Genomic DNA, 12,579 nt, shown 5'->3' with positions numbered 1-12,579 from the left:
TGCCAAACATATGTTCCAGTGCTTGAAGCTCTCTACCAAGCCTATAGTGTTCATTTTTTACATAATATAGTTGAAGGGAGGCCACAGCCTATATTGTATGGGTACTGTATTGTTTAGGTAGGCCACAGCCAGTTGTGCTCAGAGACTATCCTTGGCTCTCTGCTGGGATTTGCTTTCAGATATGCTCAGACAACCATGTGGTATCTGGAAAGAATCAGAGTTGGTAATTACCTTTACACCTAAAACTACCTCTACATCCTGAAATAGCTTTGTCTGAAGAAATTTTATGGTATTATTTTTTCTTTCTCTTTAGATTTGGACTCTGTGAAGTCTAAGACTGGGGTACCATCAGATTCAGTGTCCAGAGAGGCCCCATCTCCTATTTTAGATAGCTAATATTAAGGCACAGAAGGGCCCAATCTCTTTTATTTTTCAGTTTTTTGGTCACAGCTGGTGATACTCAATGATTATTCCTGACTATTCTTAGGTATCGCTCCTGGCAGGCTTGGGGGACCAAGTGGGATGCTGGGGATTGAATTCAGGTTAGCTGCATGAAAGGCAAGTGCCCTACCCTCTGTACCCTCTGCTCCCTCCTCCATACACACTCCAATGTCTTTTAACCTAGGATAGCAATGGCGATTATTCATAAATAACCTTCTAGGTGGTATGCGATCATCAAAGACAAAAAATATGAGATGCCTAGAGGGAAGGGGTGAAGGAAGCCTAGGTTTACACCAGTCGCTTTGTGAATAGAGTTTGGATTTTTCAGACCACAAAATATGTAGATTGGAGTTTTGGATATTTGCAAGTTTCTTGCATCTCTTTTTAAATGTTTGAGATTTTTTTTCTCTGCCTAGTTGTTTATTATATTTCCTTTTAAAAATGTTCATCTTTTCAGTAACATTAAGAAAATAAAAGGAATGTGTTGTCAATATAGGCTAGGCCTCACAGTGGTAGGGCATATGCCTTACATCCAACTGACCCAGGTTCAACTCCCAGCATCCCATATGGTCCCCTGAGCCTGCCAGTAGTAATTTCTGAGCACAGTGCCAGGAATAAACACTGAGTGCCACTGGGTGGACACAAAACAAAACAGAACAAAACAAAAGGGCTAGGCCTGTTCTGAAAAGGATAGGGATGGTGGAAATAAGAACTCCAAGTGAAAGGCATAAAGCATCAAAGCCTCAACCATAGTAAAAATCCCTTGTTTCTTGAGTTTTCTCATTCCAGAGAGGATTTTTGAATTATTTATGGAGAGGTGCAATTTTTTTACAATTCCAAATGACGTGCTACTGATTAAAGATCTCTTGTGGTTAGTGATTGTATTTTCAATTGCTGTCCTTGTTAGGTCCTGACCTCCAGACAAAAGGATATTATCATATCATCTTCATAAAACAAAGATGAAAGCCAGGTGTAGTCAGATTCTTTTTCAAACAAAATATTCATCCTGGCTTCATTGTTTAAAAGTGATGTTGAAAAATTGGAGAAAGGTTAAGTAGAACATCACAAATATTATTGATAAGTCTCTTAGGGGATGTTAAAAGAGCCAGGAGATTCATTTATTTGAGAAAGCAGAAATCTAGGTGATAACTTGATGATGGCTTGTTCATCTATTGTGCATGATTACAAGATAGATCACAAATAACATTGCAAAATGACAGAGGATTGCTTAGTGCTCACAATAGTTCTTTCTTTTAAAACTGCAAAGTGAGTTTCACACTCTTAGACAGTATAAACTGGTTCTTAAATACGATAAACAGGTTGATTGTGAAATCTGGGCTGCAGATCAACAGTTCACTTCAATGTAAACCTATTTCTGTCAAATGTAAGGGTATGGTCTGGAGGTTTGGCATGATCAGTAAAGACTCAAAGTTCCAACCCCAGCGTGCATTACCCTAACCAGGACCACTGGGAGTGATCCTGAGCAGAGAGAGAAGAGCAGCCAGAGCAAACCTCTGTCCCCACCCCTTCATAAAAAATAACAAAGAATCAGCTGTAGGTATGTAACTAAATAAAAATATTAACTTTAGATTCTGAGATTATAAGATAGAAACATTAATTTTAATCAATAAATGTTATAGTGTCTCATGTGCCAATATAAAAAATGAAAGAAAAAATCCTGCCATCAACAATGACTGAAATAATTATTTGGGGTTGGAGACATAGATCATAGTGCTGGAACTTGCATATACTACAGGATTGGGGCATATGCCTTGGCATATGATGGTTCTAGAAGCTCCATACTGGCAGTAGTCCTGTGCATCACTGCATTTGACTCCCATCGCTAAATACAAAATAAGTGTGTTTTAATAGTTCCAGGGAGATCATTCAAAGGGATAGAGACATTTCTTTGTATGTGGAAGCCATGAGTTTGGTCCTCAAACTATGCATTTCCCTGAGTACTATCAAGAGCAACTCATTGGTCACTAACCCAGGAGTAGCCCCACAGCATGACCATATATGTTCTAATTACCTCTTTCCATTTTTCTTTGTTTGTGGGACACACACACACACACACACACACACACACACACACACACACACACACTCTCTCTCTCTCTCTCTCAGAATTGCTCCTGGCTAGGGGAACCATACGGGACACCAGGGATCAAACCAGGATCCGTTCTGGGTCAGCTGTGTGCAAGGCAAGTGCCCTACCGCTATGCTATAGCTCCAGCCACCCTCTTTCCATTTTATAATATGAAGAATAAATTTAAAAGTGACCAATCCATAAGTGATCAATTTTTCTAGCATTCTTCTATACTTCAAAATTCTACTATACTTCAGAATCAATTTAGCATTCTATGTAGCATCAGTATAGCATTCTAGTGTACTTCAGAAGCTGAAAGAACACACCTACAGGTCCATGCAGAGAAAATAAGGCTTGAGTAGTTTTTGTGGATATTTATTCTTTGGTTTCTAGGTCTCTGAAATGACATTTGAACAGTAAATATCAGTTTCTCCAGGGGATTCATCTGCAATAAATCAGTGAAGCAAATTGTATGGGGAAAAGAAATCTGTGAGTACACAAGGTTTCATCCCACACCAAAGAAGTTTATAAAAATGAAACAATCATTATTTTTAAAAAAATATGTAAAATTAGGGGCCAGAGAGATAGCATGGCAGTAGGTTGTTTGCCTTACATGCAGCAGACACAGGACAGATGTTGGTTTGAGTCCGGCATCGCATATGGTCCCGCAAGCCAGCCAGGAACGATCTCTGAGCAAAAATGGCAGGCGTAACCTCTGAGAGCTGCCGGGTGTAACCCCAAAGCAAAAAAAAAAAAAAAAAAAAAAAAAGGTAAAATTACTCTCTGAAGTCTACCATTTTTCTTTTTTCTTTTTTTTTTTTTTAAAATTTGGGCCACACTTATTTGACGATGCTCAGGAGTTACTCCTCCTGGTTATGTGCTCAGAAATAGCCCATGGTTTGGGGGGACCATATGGGATGCAGGGGAATAGAACCAAGGTCTGTCCTAGGCTAGCGCTAGCAAGGCAGATGCCTTACCTCTAGTGCCACCTCTCTGGCCCCTTTCTTTTTAATTTTTTTACATTTTTCTATTTTAAATGAAAATAAATCCAGGAACTTTGTACTGCTCTTTAAGGATCCACTTAGGAACTCTGGAAATTTTCAACTTAAATGCATGTTCTTTTCATCAAATATACAAAATAAATTCTACAGAAAGCTAGAAGTTAACAATGGGGTATAAAATTTTGAAGTTCCGGATCCCAACCTTAGAACTGACACAGTTCCCTGCAACAGCACCAGGAATGAAAACTTCCCTCGGGAGAGTCCTCAATACCTCTCTGGAACCAACTTGCACTAAGGGAGATTCATACAAGATCCTGATGAAGAGGAAACATCGACAACTTAATCTAAAGGCAGGTAGCCCAACCTCATCACCTAATAGTGAAATAAAATCATAAGACACTCTGTCCTTTGATATACGCAAAAACCAAAATCACTAATTACAGAAGACTGACTACAACAATTGTTCTGGAATCATAAAGAAAGACTCTATCCTAGACTTTGTCCTAGGATCTGTACAAAAACCAAGATCTCTAACTACAGAGGACTGACTTTGACAACAACTAAGCAGATGTTTCCTGGCACCATATAAAGACCCTGGGGTTCGACAATAAACATGTCCGGAGCCTGTAGTTGATCCCATGACAGTATGCTTCAAGGGTGGAGAAACCCTATATCTCTTAGGCCAAGGGAATTGCTTTTCTAATTTTCCCAATAATTACTGTGTCCATGCAAATAGAAAAGAAAAGAAACCCAAAAACCTTGCCACACTAGTCCCCTTTTTCTATTTTTCTTCTTTTAAATTTATATTTATAGCTTCTAGACAAGGGATACTGCCCATTTTCTATTTTTGTAATTATAGAACTATAGAACATGAGTCATCTTGTTCTACCTCATATTTCTATGTCTTTCTACAAATTGAGAAAAGAAAAACTGGATGGTACCAGGGGCAAAGCAATTTCATGAGCATTGAGTGAAAATAAAAAATTATCAGAGGGCCCGGAGATATAGCACAGCGGTGTTTGCCTTGCAAGCAGCAGATCCAGGACCTAAGGTGGTTGGTTCTAATCCCGGTGTCCCATATGGTCCCCCGTGCCTGCCAGGAGCTATTTCTGAGCAGACAGCCAGGAGTAACCCCTGAACACCGCCGGGTGTGGCCAAAAAAAAAAAAAAATTATCAGACCTAATACCCAATGCAAAGTCAATAGAATCAAGGGACCCAAACTACAAGAAGCAAGCTATACAAAAAAGGGACCTATTACACTAGCAGTTCAGTGGGTGAAAGGTGAAGGTAAGGGATGCATACTGGAAATAGTGGCAGATGGAAGTCAACACTAGTGGTGTGAGTTGCCCTAATTCACTGTCACTATGTACCTTAAATATAACTGTGAAAGACTTGTAATTTACACTGGTCTCAATAAAAATTATAAAATAAAAACACTGATGTGAAAAATTAACAAAACTTGGGCTGGAAAATTAGTTCAGGAGGTAAAGGTATTTTCTTTGCATGCAGCTTACCCAGATTCCAATCCCCAACATCACATATGTTCCCCAGGGACTCAACTAAACACAGAGCCAGGAAGAGTCCCTGTGCACACTTTAGTGTGGTCCCCAACATAGCATCCACCCTAATAATGGTCCCTGAGCAACACCAGGTGTTGTCCTATGGCTTTTAGGACCACTGAGCATAGGCAGTATTTTATCATAGGATTGAACATTAAACCTCTAGTATAGTTAGTCCTGTATCTTTGGAATTAAAATTCCCCAAAATAATCCAATTTTACCAAGAGGAAAACAATTTGCAGCATAGATGATAGAAAGAGATATGAAATTATAAAAGATCACGTATAACTAGCCAAACAAAAATCCAGTAAGAATAATTCTGAAAGAAAATTTATAAAAAGTCATTACTATGAATCAAAAGTTCTTTTTGGGAGGAGGGAGTTCCAAGTGGTGCTCAAGAGACCCAGAACCCTTTTCTGGCTGAGGCCAGTAGAGTCAGTAGTTCAATAAAAGGGTAGGAATATATCATACTTCCTGTATTACCTGAGAGCACCCCCTTCTGCCCAGTAGTGCTTGGGTACAGACAGGGCTGCAACCGGCAGTAGCTCAGGGACCTTATGTTTCTATGTATCAAACTGCTTGGAAGACATATGCTTTAATCCCTGTACTGTCTAGCCCTATGTGGTCCCAGTACTTCTATGTCTAAGGAAAACACTTCATTTGAACTGAGGTATGAACTATTTGGCCTGCACAATCATGGGGAGTGGCCTGTGGTCTTCAGGTTACTGTTTTATAGTCTCCCTCCTGCTCAAAATTATAGCTTTCAAAACATAAAGTCATTAGAATAAAAGTAAGGAGAACAATGAAACAGAATTGATAGCCCATAAATAAAACAAAACCATCCATATATGAACAACCAAATAATGATACAGATGTCAATAACATACACTAGAGAAAGGAAAATCTCTTCAATAAATAAATAGTGCCAGAAAAATATAGACAGCTACATGCCAAAAAATAGGCAGAAAGAAAAATGAAAAAGAAACAAATATCTTATGCATTCAAAATGCTGTTCGTAAAATATTGAAGATTTGAATATAAGGCCTAAGTGATAAATACATGAAAAAAACATAAATAGTAAGCTCCTTAAAACTAGTCTGAAAAATATCTTTAGGGATTTCTATGCAAAGGCAAAGGAAATACAAACAAATCAGACTACATACAGCTAAAAAGCATCTTTGCCACAAAACAAAGCATTATTAATATGTAAAGTGGAACAGGAGACTATACTTACAACTTACACAGTTCAACATGGGCTTAATATTCAATTTCTCTCCACAATTTTAATACTTTCAGGCTTCTTTACCCTTATTTCTTTCTGGAAATAAGAATCTGCAAATGGAAAGAGAACCAACAAGAGGGCTGGCCAGCTGCATGACTAGTTCCTCAATTACTCTGAGGCTGCAGAGATTGAACCTGGCCCAGGGCCCTGAAGGGAACCAGCAAGAGGGCTAACCAGTGGCTAACTCCCAGACTCCCACTCCACAGCCACATGTATGTCCTCTAAAGGAATGCCAGCACACACACACACACACACACACACACACACACACACACAACACCACACTGCAAGAGACACAATGGAGAAAAAATACAGAACACCAACATTCATAGAAAATGATGATGGTAACTCTGTAGATGCAACAAGTGCAAGCCATCTTTGCAGCCTCTTGGATAAAGACATTAGAGAAGAAATCTAGAGAATGCTCAAAGAACTCACAGAAAGCATCAAACAACCAAATGAACTACAAATAAGAGTCAAAAGAATATGAAAGAAGAAATGAGAAAACTTCAAACTGAAATAACTGTACTGAAAAATTTGGTACTGAAAAATATCACTGGAAAGCCTCATCAAAAGCATTACAATGGCTGAGAATAGAATCAGTGAGTTGGAATATAAGATACAGAACAATTTCATATAACAGAAGAGGTTGGAATAAAGCCTTAAAATAAATGATCAAATGATGAAAAAAATTCTCAAATAAAGTGAACAGACAAAAATAGAAGTCTGGGATAAACTCAACAGAAACAACATAAAAATCTTTGGAGTCCAGAGTCCCAGGAAGAGAATCCTGATGAAGAATTAACAATCAAGGTCACAGGGGTCCTCAAACTTTTTAAACAGGGGGCCAGTTCACTGTCCCTCAGACCATTGGAGGGTCTGACTATAGTAAAAACAAAACTTATGAACAAATTCTTATGCACACTGCATATATCTTATTTTGCAATGAAAATATAAAACAGATACAAATACAATATGTGGCCCGCGGGCCATAGTTTGAGGACCACTGAAAGGACATCATTGCATAGAAACTCACAGAGCTAATGAGTATCTGCAACTGGATCCTGCATGCCCCAAGAGTACTAGCTAAAAGAGATCCAAAGGAAAGCACCCAAGACATCCTAGTCACGATGGCCAAACCCATATATAGGGATAGATACTGAAATCAGCAAGATCAAAAAAAAAGGGAAATTACATTCAAAGGAGCATACTTAAGATTTATAGTAGAGGGGCCAGAGAGGTGGCGCTAGAGGTGAGGTGGCGCTAGAGGTAAGGTGTCTGCCTTGTAAGCGCTAGCCAAGGAGGGACCACGGTTCGATTCTCTGGCATCCCATATGGTCCCCCCAAGCCAGGGGCGATTTCTGAGTGCTTAGTCAGGTGTAACCCCTGAGCATCTATTGGGTATGGCCCAAAAAAAACAAAACAAAACAAAAAGATTTATATTAGATCTGTCACAAGCAGCCATCAAGGCCTGAAGGTAGACATGAGCTACAGTGACAAAACTCAATGAAATGAACACTTTGCCAAGAGTACTTTACTCAGCCAGACTTACATTCAGGTTTCAAGAAAGGATACACAGATAAACAACTGCTCAGAAACTTTATAGACTCAAAATTAGACTTAAAAAATGAATCGAGAGGTCAACTTTAAGACAAGATAGACCCAACAGACACACCAAACTCATAAAAAAGATGACACTAAATCCACGACAATCATCTCTCTCAAAATCAATAGAAATGGGACTGGAGAGATAGCACAGCTTTTGCCTTGCAAACAGCCGATCCAGGACCTAAGGTGGTTGGTTTGAATCCCCGTGTCCCATATGGTCCCCCGTGCCTGCCAGGAACTATTTCTGAGCAGACAGCCAGGAGTAACCCCTGGACACTGCCAGGTGTGGCCCAAAAACAAAAAAACAAACAAAAAAAAATCAATAGAATATACGCTCCAGTTAAGAGACATAAATGTGGGGCCAGAGAAATATCAAGGAGGCGGGGTGTTTGCCTTGCATGCAGAAGGACGGTGATTCAAATCTTGGCATTCCATATGGTCCCCTGAGCCTGCCAGGAGCGATTTCTGAGCATAGAGCCAGGAGTGACTCCTGAGTGCTGCGGAGTGTGACACAAAACACAAAAACAAAAAAGAGAGAGAGACAGAGAGATAGAGAGACAGAGAGACAGAGACAGAGTGGAAAAATAGATCAAAAGTTGAATCCAACTTAATGTTACCTACTAGGAACACATCTGAACAGTCAGAGAAAACTTAGAATCAAAGGTTGGAGAACAATCATTTAAGAAAACAATTTCCTTAAAATGTGTGGCTATACTAATATCAGAAAACACAGACTTTAGCCTGAAAAGGGTTATAGGGGACAGAGATGGATATTCCATAATTCTCAAGAGATATGTACAACAGAAAGAAATCATACTCCTAAACATATATGCAACCAATGAGGGAACAGCAGAATATTTAAAACAATTGCTGACAGACTTAAAGGAAGATATCAGTAACAACACAATAATAGTAAGAGTATTAAACATCATCCTGTCACCATTCAATATGTCAACCATGCTAAAAACCAGGGGGATATACTGGGTCTGAAGGGAGAAATAGAAGAGTGGCTTAGTAGATAGATATACATAAGGCTCTCTATCCCAGAAAACTAGATGCACATTCTTCTCCAAAGCACCTGGATCATTCTATAAGATAGAGCACATGCTGGCCTAAAAAACATACCTCCATAAAATCAAGAGAATAGAAAATGAACAAACTACCTATTCAGTTTATAATACACTAAAATTAGAAGTGAATCATAAACAGATACAAAGAAAATATTTTAACACCTGGAAATTATTCAGCGTACTACTGAAATATCCATGTGTCAGAGACAAAATCAGAGAGGAAACCAAAAGATTCCTGGGAATAAATGAGAATGAAGACACAAATTATCAGAATATGTGATACAGAAAAAGCAGTAATAAAGAGGAAAATTTATAGCTTTGCAAGCACACATCAGGAAGAAAGAAGGGGACTACATAAATAATTTAATGGCACAGCTTATAAAATTTGAAATGATCAATTAAATGATCCCAAAATAAGCAGATGGAAGGAAATAATAAACTTAGAGCAGAAATCAATAAAATGGAATTAAAAAAATCCGAAAGATCTTAATAGCAAGAGTCTGTTCTTTGAAAAAATAAATAAGATCAATAAACCATTAGCCAAACTCACAAAGAAAGGGAGAGAAAGAAACTTAATAAACTGAACTAGAAGAAATTAAAGTGGGGAGGTTACTATAGAAACTACAGAAATTTAGGGTTATCAGAGGTTACCTTGAGAAACTTTATGCCACAAAACAAGAAAGTCTGGAAGAAATGGATAAATTCTTGGACTGTTGGGGCCAGAGAGATAGCATGAAGGTAAGGCATTTGGCTTACATGCAGAAGGACGGTGGTTCAAATGGGAATATGGTCCTCCATGCCTGCCAGGAGTGATTTCTGAGCATAGATCCAGGAGTAACCCCTGGGCACTGCTGGGTGTGACCCCCCAAAAAAATTATTGGACTGTTAATAATCTCCAAAAGTTTAACCAAGATAATCTGGCATATATGAGAAAATTAAAATGGTGATCAAAAGAATTCACTGGTGATTTTTTTTTTTTTATTTTTGGACCACACCTGGCGGTGCTCAGGGGTTACTCCTGGCTGTCTGCTCAGAAATAGCTCCTGGCAGGCACGGGGGACCATATGGGACACCAGGATTCGAATCAACCACCTTTGGTCCTGGATCGGCAGCTTGCAAGGCAAATGCCGCTGTGATATCTCTCCGGGCCCTCACTGGTGATTTTTAAAAAACTTTTCAAGAGAACCTACTGCAATCCTACTCATGATTTTTTAGGAAATTGATGAAACAAAAAAACCTCCCAAATAAAAGCAGATAGAGATACCAATATTCTTGATAAGCATAGATGCAAAGGTCCTCAACAAAATCCTAGCAAGTAAGATTCACTGTCTCATCAAGATCATACTCTGTGACAAAGTAGGATTCATTCCACAGATGCAAGGATGGTTTAACAAATGCAAGTCAATCAACATAATACACCATAATAAAAGAAAAAAAAACACATGATCATGTCAATAGATGCAGAGAAAACATTCGATAAGATCCAAAACCCATTTATGATAAAAATTCTCAATAAGATGGGAATGGAATGAGCTTTTCTCAATATAGTTAAGGACCCTTACTACAAGCACATGAAAAATATTATACTCAATGGGGTAAAACTGAACACATTTTCTCTAATATCTGATACAAGACAAGGCTGCTCTTCTCACCAACACTATTCAACATTTTACTGGAAATACTGGCTTTAGCAATCAGATAAGAAAAAAGATATCAAGGGAATTCATATAGGAAGGAAGAAGCCAAGCTCTCATTATTTAAAAATGACATGGTACTATATTTATAAAGTCCTAAATACTCTACCAAAAAGCTTCTAGAAACAATAGGTTTATATAGCAAAGTGGCAGGTTACAAAATTAACACACAAAAACCCATGGTCTTATTATATACAAATAATGATAGAGAAAAAATAGACATTTAAAAAATAAATCCCATTCACAATACTACCACAGAAACTCAAATACCTTGGAGTCAAATTAAGGAAATAAAATGCCTATACAAAAAAAAAAAAAAAAAAAAAAAAACCCTGCGAAAACACTACTTCAAGAAATAAAAGAGGCCACAAGGAAATGGAGACATATACCCTTTTCATGGATTCAACATAATTAAAATGGCAATAAGCCCCAAAGTATTGTACAAATTTAATTAAATTCTTTTAAGGATACATATTTTGAAAAAGTGGATCGAGCACTTCTGAAATTCATTTTAAACAATAAATACCCACACATAGCTAAAGCAATTTTTATGTAAAAGAAGTTGGGAGGCATCACATTCCCCAGCTTTGAATTGTATTACAAAACAATAGTTATTAAAACAGCATGATATTGGAATAAGGACAGATTCTCAGATCAGTGGAATAACTTGAATATCCAGAGAATGACGCCCAAACATACAATCAATTAATCTTTGATAAACAGACAAGAATCACAAAGTGGAGAAAGGAAAACCTCTTCAGCAAGTGATAATTGGTACAACCGGTCAGTCACATGCAAAGTGTGAACTCAGACATCTTTTTAATACCATTCACAAGGGTCAAATCAAAATAGATTAATCATGCCTGAAACTATAAGGTATATAGAAGAAAACACAGGCAAAACACTCCATGACATTGTGACTAAAGGTGTATTTTCAAGGAGAAAACACCACTATCCAAGCAAGTGGAAGCAAAGATAAACAATAGAGCTACATTAAACTGAGAAGCTTCTGACTTCAAAGTAAATGGTTATTAGGATACAAAGGCCACCAAGGAATGGGAGAAACTATTCATCCAAAACCATCTGATAATATAAACAAGGTACTAACAAAACTTAATAAGAAAAAAAGTAATTTAAACCCATCCAAAAATAGGGAGAAAAAAATGAACAGAAATTTCCTCAATGAAGAAAGACAATTGTTCAAAAAGCACATGAAAAAGCTCTACATCGGGCCTGGAGAAATAGCACAACAGTGTTTGCCTTGCAAACAGCTGATCCAGGACCTAAGGTGGTTGGTTCGAATCCCGGTGTCCCATATGGTCCCCCGTGACTGCCAGGAGCTATTTCTGAGCAGACAGCCAGGAGTAACCCCTGAGCACTGCCGGGTGTGGCCCAAAAACCAAAAACCAAAAACAAAAAAAGCTCCACATCACTAATCATCAAGGAGATGCAAATCAAAACAGCAATGAGGTATCTCACATCACAGAGACTAGCATGCTTCACAAAGAACAAGTATAATCAGTGCTGGCATGAATGCAGGGAGAAAGGAACTCTCATTCACTGTGGGTGGGAATGCCATCTAAACCAACCTTTCTGGAAAACAATATGAGTTTTCCTCAGAAACCTGGAGACCAAGTTCCTATATGATCTGGCAATACCACTTTTAGGAATATACCCTAGAAACACAAAAACACAATACAAAAATGCTTTCTGAGCTACTATGTTTATTGCAGCACTATTTATAATAGTCAGAATCTGGAAACAACCCAAGTGCCCAACAAGAGACAAGTAGCTAAAGAAACTGTGGTACAACTACCCAATGAAATCCTATGCA

The sequence above is a fragment of the Suncus etruscus genome, chromosome 4, assembly GCF_024139225.1.
Source record: "Suncus etruscus isolate mSunEtr1 chromosome 4, mSunEtr1.pri.cur, whole genome shotgun sequence".
NCBI classification, from domain to species: Eukaryota; Metazoa; Chordata; class Mammalia; order Eulipotyphla; family Soricidae; genus Suncus; species Suncus etruscus.
This window is presented reverse-complemented; position numbering follows the sequence as displayed.